This window comes from Heptranchias perlo, chromosome 5, assembly GCF_035084215.1.
Source record: "Heptranchias perlo isolate sHepPer1 chromosome 5, sHepPer1.hap1, whole genome shotgun sequence".
Classification (NCBI taxonomy): Eukaryota; Metazoa; Chordata; class Chondrichthyes; order Hexanchiformes; family Hexanchidae; genus Heptranchias; species Heptranchias perlo.
Window position 1 is genome coordinate 130,642,785 of NC_090329.1, and position 14,516 is coordinate 130,657,300.

The window sequence follows — 14,516 nt, forward strand, 5'->3', positions numbered from 1 at the left end:
CAAATGCTTTCTTCAGTCAGGGCCTAATAATTACATGATCTTGATACAGGCTATACAATGTGAGTATTGATTTGTTGAAGAGCACATCTACGGAAAGTAAAATGCACGGGTGTTTCTTCTTTAAATGATTATTGGTGCAGTCAGAAAGGACAGACAGTTGGTGTTTTTTTTCCCCATTGATTGGACTCTTGCAGCTCAGTTTTTTATGATCTAGATTAATTCAATGCCACCATACACAACATCTGCATCCAGTTAGAGAGGAGAAACAAATCTAGGAGTGGGTCAGAAAGATTTCTGTTTCGTCCATCCCCGACAAAGTCCTGCTCACCCCCCACCATCCCCGACAAGGTCCTGCTCACCCCGTCCATCACCGACAAGGTCCTGCTCACCCCCCACCATCCCCGACAAGGTCCTGCTCACCCCGTCCATCACCGACAAGGTCCTGCTCACCCCGTCCATCACCGACAAGGTCCTGCTCACCCCGTCCATCACCGACAAGGTCCTGCTCACCCCTTCCATCACCGACAAGGTCCTGCTCACCCCGTCCATCACCGACAAGGTCCTGCTCACCCGTCCATCACCGACAAAGTCCTGCTCACCCCCCACCATCCCCGACAAGGTCCTGCCCACCCCCCACCACCCCCGACAAGGTCCTGCTCACCCCGTCCATCCCCGACAAGGTGCTGCTCACCCCGTCCATCCCCGACAAGGTGCTGCTCACCCCGTCCATCCCCGACAAGGTCCTGCTCACCCCGTCCATCCCCGACAAGGTCCTGCTCACCCCGTCCATCCCCGACAAGGTCCTGCTCACCCCGTCCATCCCCGACAAGGTCCTGCTCACCCCGTCCATCCCCGACAAGGTCCTGCTCACCCCGTCCATCACCGACAAGGTCCTGCTCACCCCGTCCATCACCGACAAGGTCCTGCTCACCCCGTCCATCCCCGACAAGGTCCTGCTCACCCCGTCCATCCCCGACAAGGTGCTGCTCACCCCGTCCATCCCCGACAAGGTCCTGCTCACCCCCCACCATCCCCGACAAGGTGCTGCTCACCCCGTCCATCCCCGACAAGGTGCTGCTCACCCCGTCCATCCCCGACAAGGTGCTGCTCACCCCGTCCATCCCCGACAAGGTGCTGCTCACCCCGTCCATCCCCGACAAGGTGCTGCTCACCCCGTCCATCCCCGACAAGGTGCTGCTCACCCCGTCCATCCCCGACAAGGTGCTGCTCACCCCGTCCATCCCCGACAAGGTGCTGCTCACCCCGTCCATCCCCGACAAGGTCCTGCTCACCCCGTCCATCCCCGACAAGGTCCTGCTCACCCCGTCCATCCCCGACAAGGTCCTGCTCACCCCGTCCATCACCGACAAGGTCCTGCTCACCCCGTCCATCACCGACAAGGTCCTGCTCACCCCGTCCATCACCGACAAGGTCCTGCTCACCCCGTCCATCCCCGACAAGGTCCTGCTCACCCCGTCCATCCCCGACAAGGTCCTGCTCACCCCCCACCATCCCCGACAAGGTGCTGCTCACCCCGTCCATCCCCGACAAGGTGCTGCTCACCCCGTCCATCCCCGACAAGGTGCTGCTCACCCCGTCCATCCCCGACAAGGTGCTGCTCACCCCGTCCATCCCCGACAAGGTGCTGCTCACCCCGTCCATCCCCGACAAGGTGCTGCTCACCCCGTCCATCCCCGACAAGGTGCTGCTCACCCCGTCCATCCCCGACAAGGTCCTGCTCACCCCGTCCATCCCCGACAAGGTGCTGCTCACCCCGTCCATCCCCGACAAGGTGCTGCTCACCCCGTCCATCCCCGACAAGGTCCTGCTCACCCCCCACCATCCCCGACAAGGTGCTGCTCACCCCCCACCATCCCCGACAAGGTGCTGCTCACCCCCCACCATCCCCGACAAGGTGCTGCTCACCCCCCACCATCCCCGACAAGGTCCTGCTCACCCCGTCCATCCCCGACAAGGTCCTGCTCACCCCCCACCATCCCCGACAAGGTGCTGCTCACCCCGTCCATCCCCGACAAGGTGCTGCTCACCCCGTCCATCCCCGACAAGGTCCTGCTCACCCCGTCCATCACCGACAAGGTGCTGCTCACCCCCCACCATCCCCGACAAGGTGCTGCTCACCCCCCACCATCCCCGACAAGGTGCTGCTCACCCCCCACCATCCCCGACAAGGTGCTGCTCACCCAGTCCATCCCCGACAAGGTCCTGCTCACCCCCCCCCCACCCCCGACAAGGTCCTGCCCACCCCCCCCCCCACCCCCGACAAGGTCCTGCCCACCCCCCCACCACCCCCGACAAGGTCCTGCCCACCCCCCCACCACCCCCGACAAGGTCCTGCCCACCCCCCCACCACCCCCGACAAGGTCCTGCCCACCCCCCCACCACCCCCGACAAGGTCCTGCCCACCCCCCCACCACCCCCGACAAGGTCCTGCCCACCCCCCACCACCCCCGACAAGGTCCTGCCCACCCCCCACCACCCCCGACAAGGTCCTGCCCACCCCCCACCAGCTCTTGTGTCCCCGAGCAATTTATTTTCAAGTTCTTTTCCTTCACTTCAAGTGCCTCCATGGCCTTGCTGCAACCTAACTCGACATGTCAAGTCTGCAAGTGACATTACTGCACAAGGCATCTCTGACTATGCGGAGCTGCCTGGGTCCCTGTCCACAAGTTACAACAGTGCTTTTAACACACAACAGCTGGCTTAATCTACACATATGATCTCTTCCTGCTGCTGTCCTTCACATACCAGACTGCCGGCATCATCTCTTGTCAGTCAAGTGAGAAGGCGCATTTTGAGACTGACAGAAAATGTGCTTGGTTGAAAGATGAGTCCTTTATATTTGAAAAGTGAAGGTTATTCATACCAGCTAGTTTCCTAGTAATTTAACGTAAGAGGTGGAATTAAGATCACCAAAAGAACGAAAGGAAAGGCGGTTGTTCAGATGTCAGAAACAGTTGTGGAAGCAGAATCCAAAATAGCTTTTAAAAGGATAAATGTTTGAAAAAGAAAAATTTAGGTTATGGAGAAAGGGAATGGGGACTAAATGGATAGCTCTTTCAGAGAGTCGGTAGAGGCGATATGGGTCAAATAGCTTCCTTCCGAGCTGTGAAATTCTATGATTATATCCCGTGCTGCCTATTTCAGATCCAAACTTAACTCGGCAGAGGCAGAGGGTTCCTCCTGCAGGAGTAGTTGAAATCAGGTGAGCTTGGTGTTGATATTGTGTGTCTCCTAAAAAGATCAAGTGGACAGTGGCAGAAGTCTGTAAACAGACCTCTTAGATGTCCCATCAAAAAAGAGAATGATACCAAAGCAGAGACATGCAGATGCTACAGTAGAAAATTGAGTGCAAGTGTACGGATTGTACAGTAAGTACAATCAATATAACAGAAAAGGCCTTTCAGTACATGCAGTTTGCTCTGTCATCTGAGTCCCATATCAGCCACAGTTTCACCATTTTTAATTTATCCTAGCCAAATCGATACCCCTCTGTTACCTCACAGCAATGAAGCCAGGAAAGTTGAACTTGGTGCAGCCTTGAATTGATTGCCTGTCGTTTAAGCAGCCTGCGGGATCTATATACATGCCTTGTGTAGTATTATCTCAGTAAACAGGCGCAGGCACAATGAGCCAAATGACGACCTCTTGTGCTGTAATTTCCATGATTCTAAATCTGTATGAATGTTGAGTTGTTTGAGGAGTTGGAGTTTATTTCAGTCCCTGTGTCAGCTGTCAGTGCTTATTATGGTTAAATTTCTAACACATTATACAAGTGACAGCGATAGCTGAAACCTGCGAGCAATGTCTTAACACTGTCCAAAGTGCACATTAACACTTACCAAAAAATAGATATAGCTGAGAGAAAAATGTTTTGTTTTAACCTAATTGATTGCTCAGAAGATAATAGCAAGGTTCCTACAATATTGATTTCTTTCACTGATGTTCTTTGTAGACAACTTGGCAGTCTGTCTGGAGTAATCTGACATAAGATTGTTATAGTTTGTAATAGTTCTTATTGATCTAAAGCAAAGTAACTTGCATTTATATAGTGCCTTTCACGACCTCTGGTTGTTCCAAAGTGATTTACAGCTAGTGAGTACTTTTGAAGTTTAGTCAGTGTTGTAAGGAAATGCGACAGGGAATTTGCGCAGAGCATGGTCCCACAAACAACAATAAGATACATGACCAGATAATTTGTTTTAGTGATGTTGGTTGAGGGTTAAAAATTAGCCAGAACCAGAAGAACTCCCCTACATTTTGAATAGTACCATGGGATTTTTGGCATCCACCTGAGGGGGAAAATATGGCCAAAAGACAGCACCTCCATCAGTAAACCTCCCTCAATACTGCACTGAAGTGTGCGCAATCTCTGAAGTGAGGTTTGAACCCATGACCTTCTGATTCTTGAGACGAGAGTGAGCCATGGCTGTCATTTAGTGGAAAGTGGTCTGGATATTGATGTGATGACGGGGCTGCTAGCATGCAGTAGTGTGCAGTCGTGTTAACTACTCTGCCCAAAGCCTAAGAGAATGTAGTTGATCTACTACACAGTGGCCTGATTCTTTCACAGGGAGGTGATCTCCCAGATTTTTTGTCTGCAATAGGGGATAACCAGAGGTGACATGAGCATCGTAAATGAGATCTCTGTGTAGGCACTTTTTACACTAAGTGTGCTGTTGTCAATAAGAGCCTGCACCCTATAGTATAAATCAGAAGAACTTCCAGCATCCAAACTTGCATTGATTCTTAAAATGGAGGTTGGAAATGTGGGGGAAGGGGCAGCTTGTCCTATTAGCCTTAGGGTTGCCAACCCTGCTTGGATGTACTGGGAGGTTTCTTCCCATCTCCAATATTTTTGCAACTAACAAGTGAAAGTGTTCGAAGAAAATGTAAAAAAAACAGCATTTTTTAATGCCCCTATGATTTTTCTCCCGGGTCGCTCACTGCAGTGTCCAAGAGATTAATCTTTAATTTCTGGAGACCCCAAGACGATCATGGAGGGTTGGCCTTCCAATGCTTTTAGTGCCTTCTCTCAGCAAGCCAAGTGCCTCAACCTGGAAGGGATGTTTTTGAATTCATGCTCTTAGTTCCATTCTAGACTGTGCCAGAAATCAAGCTTTAGATGGTTTTCATTGGCACTTTTAATTCAGATCGCAAAAATGAAATAGCCGTGAAACTGTTCTTTGCATTTACACTGTAAATTTGGCTATCTGATCCCAGAGGAGAGCTGCAGAAATTATCTGGGCTGATCCTGTGGTTACCACCATGTATTTTAGTACTTTACAGGTAAAAACAGTTTGCACCATTGTTTTGGGATTAGCGTTTGGATGCTGTCTTAGTGGGGGAGGACAAGGCTCAAATCCTATATGATTGTAGTGTTTGTGACAGCTTCTGGTGGATTTTGCACTCTGGGTGGGTTACAAAATCAAAGTGGAATCTACTTGATTCACATCAAGACTAAAAACATGTGTTAATTAGGAAATGCTTGCCCCAAAACTAGTTTCTATTTAAGAATAGGTTTGGTGAATCCTTTTATTAGGAACTGAAGATAATAATAACCTTCCCAGTACTTTTGGTCAATCATTCACCTTCACTTCTCTTTGATTGTAGAGGTTCACACCTCGTAAACCTGTCAGGCCTGCTCTGCTCCACCGTGTGACCCAGGAGATGATGTTGAAGATCACTGTGTTGACACAGCCCTGCTAATGGAGATGAACAAACAAGAAGAACCCCTGTTGCCGTAACCTCAATAAAAGGAAGGAGCACAAAGAATGTTGGTCGAAAGACTGCTATCACTTTTAGTGTTCCAACAGGATGTCGGATGCATGCGCTAATTTTGCTGCATCCATCCTTTTGGTAGTAAATAGGTGCCATTATATTCTCCCACAGATTCTGAGAGCCCAGCACTTATGCTGTTAAATCAGTTTTCTGTAGCCCAGCCCAGCAATAGACTCTTAAACCTGGTATCAGAGTGTGCATGCAGAAAACTGGCTAAAGCAGTGTTGTCCAATAGAAACTGCGGACTAGCCACATGTCGCTTCAGTCACATGCACTAATTTTAGTAGAAACCACCTTGCATAAATTCGCATACTACAGGTAAACGTACTACACATGTATATTTACTTAAGTAACGGAGGGGGTTGATGAAGGTAACGCGGTTGATGTTGTGTATATGTACTTTGATAAAGTACCAGATAATAGACTTGTTAGCAGAATTGAAGCCCATGGGAATAAAGGGGCAGTGGCAGCATGGATACGAAATTGGCTAAGAGATAGAAAGCAGAGAATAGTGGTGAACGCTTGTTTTTCAGACTGCAGGGGTCAGTGTTGGGACCACTGCTTTTTTTGATATATATTAATGACCTGGGCTTGGGTATAGGGAGCAGAATTTCAAAGTTTGCAGGTGACACAAAACTCGAAAATGTGGTAAACAGTGAGGAGGATAGTAACAGAGGGCACAGACACACAGTGAAATGGGCAGACACGTGGTAGATAAAATTTAACGCAGAGAAGTGTGAAGTGATGCATTAAGAACATAAGAACATAAGAAATAGGAGCAGGAGTAGGCCAATCAGCCCCTCGAGCCTGCTCCGCCATTCAATAAGATCATGGCTGATCTGATCCTAACCTCAAATCTAAATTCATGTCCAATTTCCTGCCCGCTCCCCGTAACCCCTAATTCCCTTTACTTCCAGGAAACTGTCGATTTCCGTTTTAAATTTATTTAATGATGTAGCTTCCTGTGGCAGCAAATTCCACAGACCTACTACCCTCAAAGTGAAGAAGTTTCTCCTCATCTCAGTTTTGAAGGAGCAGCCCCTTATTCTAAGATTATGCCCCCTAGTTCTAGTTTCACCCATCCTTGGGAACATCCTTACCGCATCCACCCGATCAAGCCCCTTCACAATCTTATATGTTTCAATAAGATCGCCTCTCATTCTTCTGAACTCCAATGAGTAGAGTCCCAATCTACTCAACCTCTCCTCATATGTCCGCCCCCTCATCCCCGGGATTAACCGAGTGAACCTTCTTTGTACTGCCTCGAGAGCAAGTATGTCTTTTCTTAAGTATGAAGACCAAAACTGTATGCAGTATTCCAGGTGCGGTCTCACCAATACCTTATATAACTGCAGCAATACCTCCCTGTTCTTATATTCTATCCCCCGAGCAATAAAAGCCAACATTCCGTTGGCCTTCTTGATCACCTGCTGCACCTGCATACTAACTTTTTGATCTTCTTGCACTAGGACCCCCAGATCCCTTTGTACTGCAGTACTTTCCAGTTTCTCGCCTTTAAGATAATAACTTGCTCTCTGATTTTTCCTGCCAAAGTGCATAACCTCACATTTTCCAATATTGTATTGCATCTGCCAAATCTCCGCCCACTCACCCAGCCTGTCTATATCCCCCTGTAGGTTTTTTATGTCCTCCTCACTCTCCACTTTCCCTCCCATCTTTGTATCATCTGCAAACTTTGATATGTTACACTTGGTCCCCTCCTCCAAATCGTTAATATAGATCGTAAAGAGTTGGGGACCCAGCACCGACCCCTGCGGAACACCACTGGCTACTGGTTGCCAGTCCGAGAATGAACCGTTTATCCCAACTCTCTGCTTCCTGTTAGATAACCAATCCTCCACCCATGCCAGAATATTACCCCCAATCCAGTGATTCTTTATCTTGAGCAATAATCTTTTATGTGGCACCTTGTCGAATGCCTTCTGGAAGTCTAAATACACTACGTCCACTGGTTCCCCTTTATCCACCCTGCACGTTATGTCCTCAAAGAACTCAAGCAAATTTGTCAGACATGACTTCCCCTTCGTAAAGCCATGCTGACTTTGTCCTATTAAATTATGTTTATCCAAATGTTCCGCTACTGTCTCCTTGATAATAGATTCCAAAATTTTACCCACCACAGATGTTAGGCTAACTGGTCTATAATTTCCAGCCTTCTGCCTACTACCCTTTTTAAATAAGGGTGTTACATTAGCAGTTTTCCAATCTGCCGGGACCTTTGCCGAGTCCAGAGAATTTTGGAAAATTATTACCAAAGCATCCACAATCCCGACTGCCACTTCCCTCAAGACCCTCGGATGTAAGCCATCAGGTCCAGGGGATTTATCCGCCTTGAGTCCCATTATTTTACTGAGTACCAATTCCTTAGTGATTTTAATCGTATTTAGCTCCTCCCCCCCCCCCCCCCCCAGTGCCCCCTGTTTGTCCAGTGTTGGATTATTCTTAGTGTCCTCTACCGTAAAGACTGAAACAAAATATTTGTTCAGCATTTTTGCCATCTCCATGTTTCCCACCATTAATTTCCCGGTCTCATCCTCTAAGGGACCTACGTTTGCCGTAGCCACCCTTTTTCTTTTTATATAACTATAGAAACTCTTGCTATCTGTTTTTATATTTTTTGCTAATTTATTTTCATAATCTATCTTCCCTTTCTTAATCAATCCTTTCGTTACTTTTTGCTGTCTTTTGAAGACTTCCCAATCTTCTATCCTCCCACTAAGTTTGGCTACCTTATATGTCCTTGTTTTTAGTCGGATACTGTCCTTAATTTCTTTACTTTGCCACGGATGGCTGTCATTTCTTTTACACACTTTTTTCCTCAGTGGAATATATTTTTTTTGAAAGTTGTAAAATAACTCCTCGAATGAACACCACAGCTCATGTACCGTCTTACCCTTTAATCTATTTTCCCAGTCTACTTTAATCAATTCCGCTCTCATACCATCATAGTCTCCTTTATTCAAGCTCAGTACGCTTGTTTGAGAACCAACCTTCTCACCCTCTAATTGGATATTGAATGTAACCATGTTATGGTCACTCATTCCAAGGGGATCCCTAACTAGGACATTATTTATTAATCCTGGCTCATTACACAGGACCAGGTCCAAGGTTGCTTTCCCCCTTGTAGGATCAGTTACATACTGCTCAAGAAATCCATCCCTAATACACTCAATAAACTCTTCCTCAAGGCTGCCCTGCCCAATTTGATTTGCCCAGTTGATATGATAGTTAAAATCCCCCATAATTATAGCTGTTCCCTTATTACATGCCCTGACTATTTCCTGATTAATACTTCTTCCAGCAAAGTTGCAACTATTAGGAGGCCTATATACTACGCCCACTAGTGTTTTTTTCCCCTTATTATTCCTTATCTCTACCCAAACTGTTTCATTATCCTGATCCTTTGTCCCAATATCATTTCTCAGTATTACAGTGATTCCTTCCTTTATTAACATAGCCACCCCACCTCCCCTTCCTTCCTGCCTGTCCTTCCTGATTGTTAAATAACCTGGCATATTTAATTCCCAGTCGTTGTCACCCTGCAGCCATGTTTCTGTAATGGCCACAAGATCATACCCATACGTCGTTATTTGTGCCGTTAACTCGTCCATTTTGTTACGAATGCTACGTGCATTCAGATAAAGAACTTTCAAATATGTTTTGTGACACTTAGTTCCTGCTTTTTCCTTTTTTAACACTTTACCTTTTACTCCATACTTTCTGTCCCTTCCTGATACGCTTTCCTTTGTCTCCCTGCTCAGGTTCCCAACCCCCTGCCACAGCTTTGATGCTGGGTTAATCGCCTTACGCCTTCTAGTTTTCATTTTATCTGCCGTGCCTAAAGTACACTTTCTTTCCGCTGCTCTATGCTTTTCCCTTTCACTTATTCTTGAACAACTGTTTGTACTATTTGTATTGTAGATTTCCCCTGGGTCTTCCCCTCTCTTGCTGCTCTCAACTTTATTCCCTTCTGACTCCCCGCTCAGGTTCCCATCCCCCTGCCACTCTAGTTTAAACCTTCCCCAACAGCACTAGCAAACACCCCCGCGAGGACATTTGTCCCGGTCCTGCTCGGGTGTAACCCGTCCTGCTTGTACAGGTCCCACCTTCCCCAGAACCGGTCCCAATGTCCCAGGAATCTAAATCCCTCCCTCCGACACCATCCCTGCAGCCACGCATTCATCCTGTCTATTCTCCTGTTCCTATACTCACCAGCACGTGGCACCGGTAGTAATCCTGAGATCACTACCTTTGAAGTCCTGCTTTTTAATTTATCTCCTAACTCCTTAAATTCACCTTGCAGGACCTCATCCCTTTTTTTACCTATGTCGTTGGTACCAATATGGACCACGACTACTGGCTGTTCACCCTCCCCCTCCAGAATGCCCTGCAGCCGCTCAGTGACATCCTTGACCCTAGCACCAGGGAGGCAACATACCATCCTGGAGTCACGTTTGCAGCCGCAGAAACGCCTATCTGTTCCCCTTACAATTGAATCCCCTATCACTATAGCCCTGCCACTCTTCTTCCTCCCCTCCTGTGCAGCAGAGCCACCCGTGGTGCCCCAAACCTGGCTCTTGCTGCTTTCCCCTGATAAGCCATCTCCCCCAACAGTATCTAAAGCAGAATATCTGTTTGAGAGGGAGATGGCCCCAGCCTAGTCCTTTTACTCTGCCTGGCGGTCACCCATTTCCTTTCTGCCTGCGTATTCTTTACCTGCGGTGTGACCACCTCACTGAACGTGCTATCCACGATAGTCTCAGCATCGCGGATGCTCCACAGTGAATCCACCTGCAGCTCCAGCTCCGAAAGACGGTTAGCCAGTAGCTGCAGCTGGACACACTTCCTGCACACATGGTCGCCAGGGACACTGGTAGTGTCCATGACTTCCCACATAGTGCAGGAGGAGCATATCACGGGTGCGAGCTGTGCTGCCATGACTTGCCTTGGACTCTTAGACTCTCTTCCCGCTCTTGGGTCTCCCCTTTTATACTCTGCTCACCTCTCGGACTCTCCTGCCTCACCTGTGATGTAGCACAGTAGTTGTCTCTTGTTGTCGGTCTTGTTACGAATGCTACGTGCATTCAGATAAAGAACTTTCAAATATGTTTTGTGACACTTAGTTCCTGCTTTTTCCTTTTTTAACACTTTACCTTTTACTCCATACCTTCTGTCCCTTCCTGACACGCTTTCCTCTGTCTCCCTGCTCAGGTTCCCAACCCCCTGCCACAGCTTTGATGCTGGGTTAATCGCCTTACGCCTTCTAGTTTTTATTTTTTCTGTCGTGCCTAAAGTACACTTTCTTTCCGCTGCTCTACGCTTTTCCCTTTCACTTGGTAGGAAGAATGAGGAGAGGCAATATAAACTAAATGGTACAATTTTAAAGGGGGTGCGGGGATCAGAGAGACCTGGGAGTGTATGTACACAAATCTTTGAAGGTGGCAGGACAAGTTGAGAAGGCTGTTTTAAAAAAAAAAGCATACGGGATCCTGGGCTTTATAAACAAAGGCATAGAGTACAAAAGCAAGGAAGTTATGCTCAACCTTTATAAATCACTGGTTAGGCCCCAGCTGGAGTATTGTGTCCAATTCTGGGCACCACACTTTAGGCCTTAGAAACGGTACAGAGGAGATTTACTAGAATGGTGTCAGGGATGTGGGACTTCAGTTATGTGGAGAGACTGGAGAAGCTGAGGTTGTTCTCCTTGGAGCAGAGAAGGTTAAGGGGAGATTTAATAGAAGTGTTCAAAATCATGAAAGGTTTTGATAGAGTAAATAAGAAGAAACTGTTCCTCGTGGCAGAAGGGTCGGTAACCAGAAGACACAGATTTACAGTAATTGGCAAAAGAACCAGAGGCGCAATGAGGATAAATTTTTTTACGCAGCGAGTTGTTATGATCTGAAATGTACTGCCTGAACAATTGAAAGCAGGTTCAATAATAACTTTCAAAGTGGAATTGGATAAATACTTAAAGGGGAAACATTTGCATGGAAAGGGCAGGGGAATGGAATTAATTGGATAGCTCTTTCAAAGAGCCGGTACAGGCACGATGGACCGAATGGCCTCATGTGCTGACTCATTCTATGATAAATATCTGCCACCATTCAGTGCAGAACTTTGCAATCTTTCTCTTTCATCAAATTTTGTAATTGTGGCATGAATTTATCTGACATAGCACATCTTAGTGCAGCTTCTAGGTTTCTGTCCAGCAGTTGAGAGTAGTATTTTGACATCCACCAGGGTGATTGCTAAGAATATTGCCTTGCACATTTCTATTTTTCCAACAAATGCACAAAAAGGTTAAAATACTCATCAATATGCTGTGTGAGTGAGGATTGAAATAATCGGGCCGATTTTTGGATGGCCGAGTGGGGACGGGGGGCTCCAACCCGCTGACTTCCGGGTCCCCCATTGATGCGTTTGGGTGCACACGCAGCTCCTGCATGCGGGACTCCCACCGGCAATTAAAGCCGGCGGGATGATAATTTACATTGTTATTTTGATAGTTGAGGTACTTGACAGATCTCATTGACTGGAGATTTTGGCAGGGGTGCAATTTTGAAGAATCCTCAGCGTGTTTCCCGTCCTGTGGGAAACGCTCCGTTGGAGCAGACATGTTTCAGCCAGCAGCCAGTGGGAGAGGCAAAGGATTATTTGACAGTTGGGGGGAATACCTCATTTATTGCAGCAGGGCACTCTGTCACTACAGACACAGTTTTGGCTGCAACACCTTTGTCTTTCCACTCAAAATTATTAATTTATACCCTAAACTCTGCTGTGCAAACACATTTACCTACTTTGCCGGCCCCCTCAAACTCACACCGTCAGGATGGGGTTCACTATAACTGCATTCATCATTTCATCCGAGGATGAGCAACATCACCAGCCTCGCGAGGCACGCCATCCACCTCCGCCACGTGGAGCTCCACAACACAGTGCTGCGCCACAGGCACCTGCACAAAATAGTCGTGTAACTACACATACACCCACTGTAGTGTGACCCAATGGGTGGCATCAGGTGTGGGTGTTCATGGTGAACCTCATGAAAGGGACTTATTACACAAGCCGGTCAAGAATGGCCAAGACGTGGCAGTATTGGTGACAATAATAATACTTAATGTGCCATTAACAAAAATCAAATATAAATAAAAAACATGACAAACCGTCACACCCTTATGCATCCCCTTTGTGCTCACAAAACCTTTGCCTTACGCTTACGAGTACTCCTACGTGGTGCTTTCCCTGTGGCTGCAGCAGAGGTAGAGGCAGGTTGCTCTTGTTCATGCCCTGACCGATTAGATGCTTTGGGCCTATACCCTCTGGGTTTCTGTGCCTGTGATGGCCCCTCCAAAGACTGCTCCATCTGCACCTGTGCAGGGGCAGACTCAACCACCTGGAGAGGAGGCAGCATTGCGGGTACTGGTTGAGAGGGGGGCAACGGGTGAGACGTGGGAGCGCTTTGAGTGACGTCCCTACTTCCATGTCCCCTTTCGCCATCATCCCTCTCCTGGTCCAGGCCCACATCACTCCTACCACCCTGCTGGACGACGGTTTGGAGGACATGTGTGAAGACTTGAAAGGCTAGTGCTACTGTATCTGCCTGCCTGTTTAAGGCGGCAGAAAGTTGCTCACCTTGAGTCAGAAGGGCCGTTGTCTGGGCCTCAGTGGACTCATTGGTGAGCCGTGCTTGAAACTCGATGGAGGCTAGCCTTCCCTCCATCGCAGACATTCCTGCACTTACCCGCGACACTATCTCAGAGATGCCCTCACGTCCCTGTGACAGTATCTCAGAGATTCCCTCCTCTACCTGTGCCACCATTCCACTCATGCAGGAGTTGGACACCTTCATCCTCTGCGTGATTGCGGACAGTGCGTGTGGCACTTGTTCCAGCATCGCGCAAGTGTGCTGCTTCCCCTCGATCATTCTCCTTTTAAAGGATGGCCCCCAGGATTCAGCATCTGTGTCCAGCTGAGCAGAGCCTGGAGAAGAGTGCTCCCACCGACAGACTCTCCACAGCTGCCCCTGCCACCAGTGTCTGCTCGTGCTCACGTGTGTGTGGTGACTCACCATATGCAACCCCAACTAAGTGAGGATGGGGACCCACTGAGGTGTGTGTATCTGCGCTGGTGGATGGCTCGCTCAGATGTGACGGTGCCCCCTCAGAGGCCGGCAGGTCCTCTGAGGAATCGCTGTCACGGCAGTCGCTGAAGGCCCTGTAAGAGAACAGAAGGCAATATTAAGCATGATGACAGATGTTGAGGTGCTGAAGATGGCAAGGCATCTTTTGCTATTGTGAGTGCTGAATGTTAAAGTTCTGACACCAGCCATTTGTCGGGTGGCAGTCTCGGCGTCCCTGATGGACAGGCACTCGAGGGTGCGGCTCAGTTCAAGAGCCTCCGACTCCGTGTCCGTGAGGACGACCTGATGTTGCGGCCCCCCTCCAGTCTTCGCCCTCTCCCGTGCATTCTGGGCTCTCTTCTCCTATAAGGGGAGAAAGTAGGGAGGCGTGAGTGAGGAATGGTGACGTGGCCAATCTCTGAACGCATTGGTTTGGGTGAAGCTGACTGTGAAAGAGATGCATCAAAAGTGAGTAAGAGACAGAGCCATGACATTGTATGAGGACTGGGTTGAGTGGTAGTGGTGGGATGAGTAATGGGGAGGTGAGTAAGTGCAGGTAAGTTGAGGATGAGGAGTG

The 14,516-nt window shown here is 48.3% G+C and overlaps 1 protein-coding gene across 1 annotated transcript in view; it reads left to right on the forward strand.

Annotated features, from left to right (window-relative positions):
• The window catches only part of LOC137322115 (inactive tyrosine-protein kinase 7-like), a 270,592-nt gene that overhangs the window by 189,474 nt on the left and 66,602 nt on the right, over nt 1–14,516 (forward strand). The gene's annotated exons all lie outside the window — the stretch shown is intronic.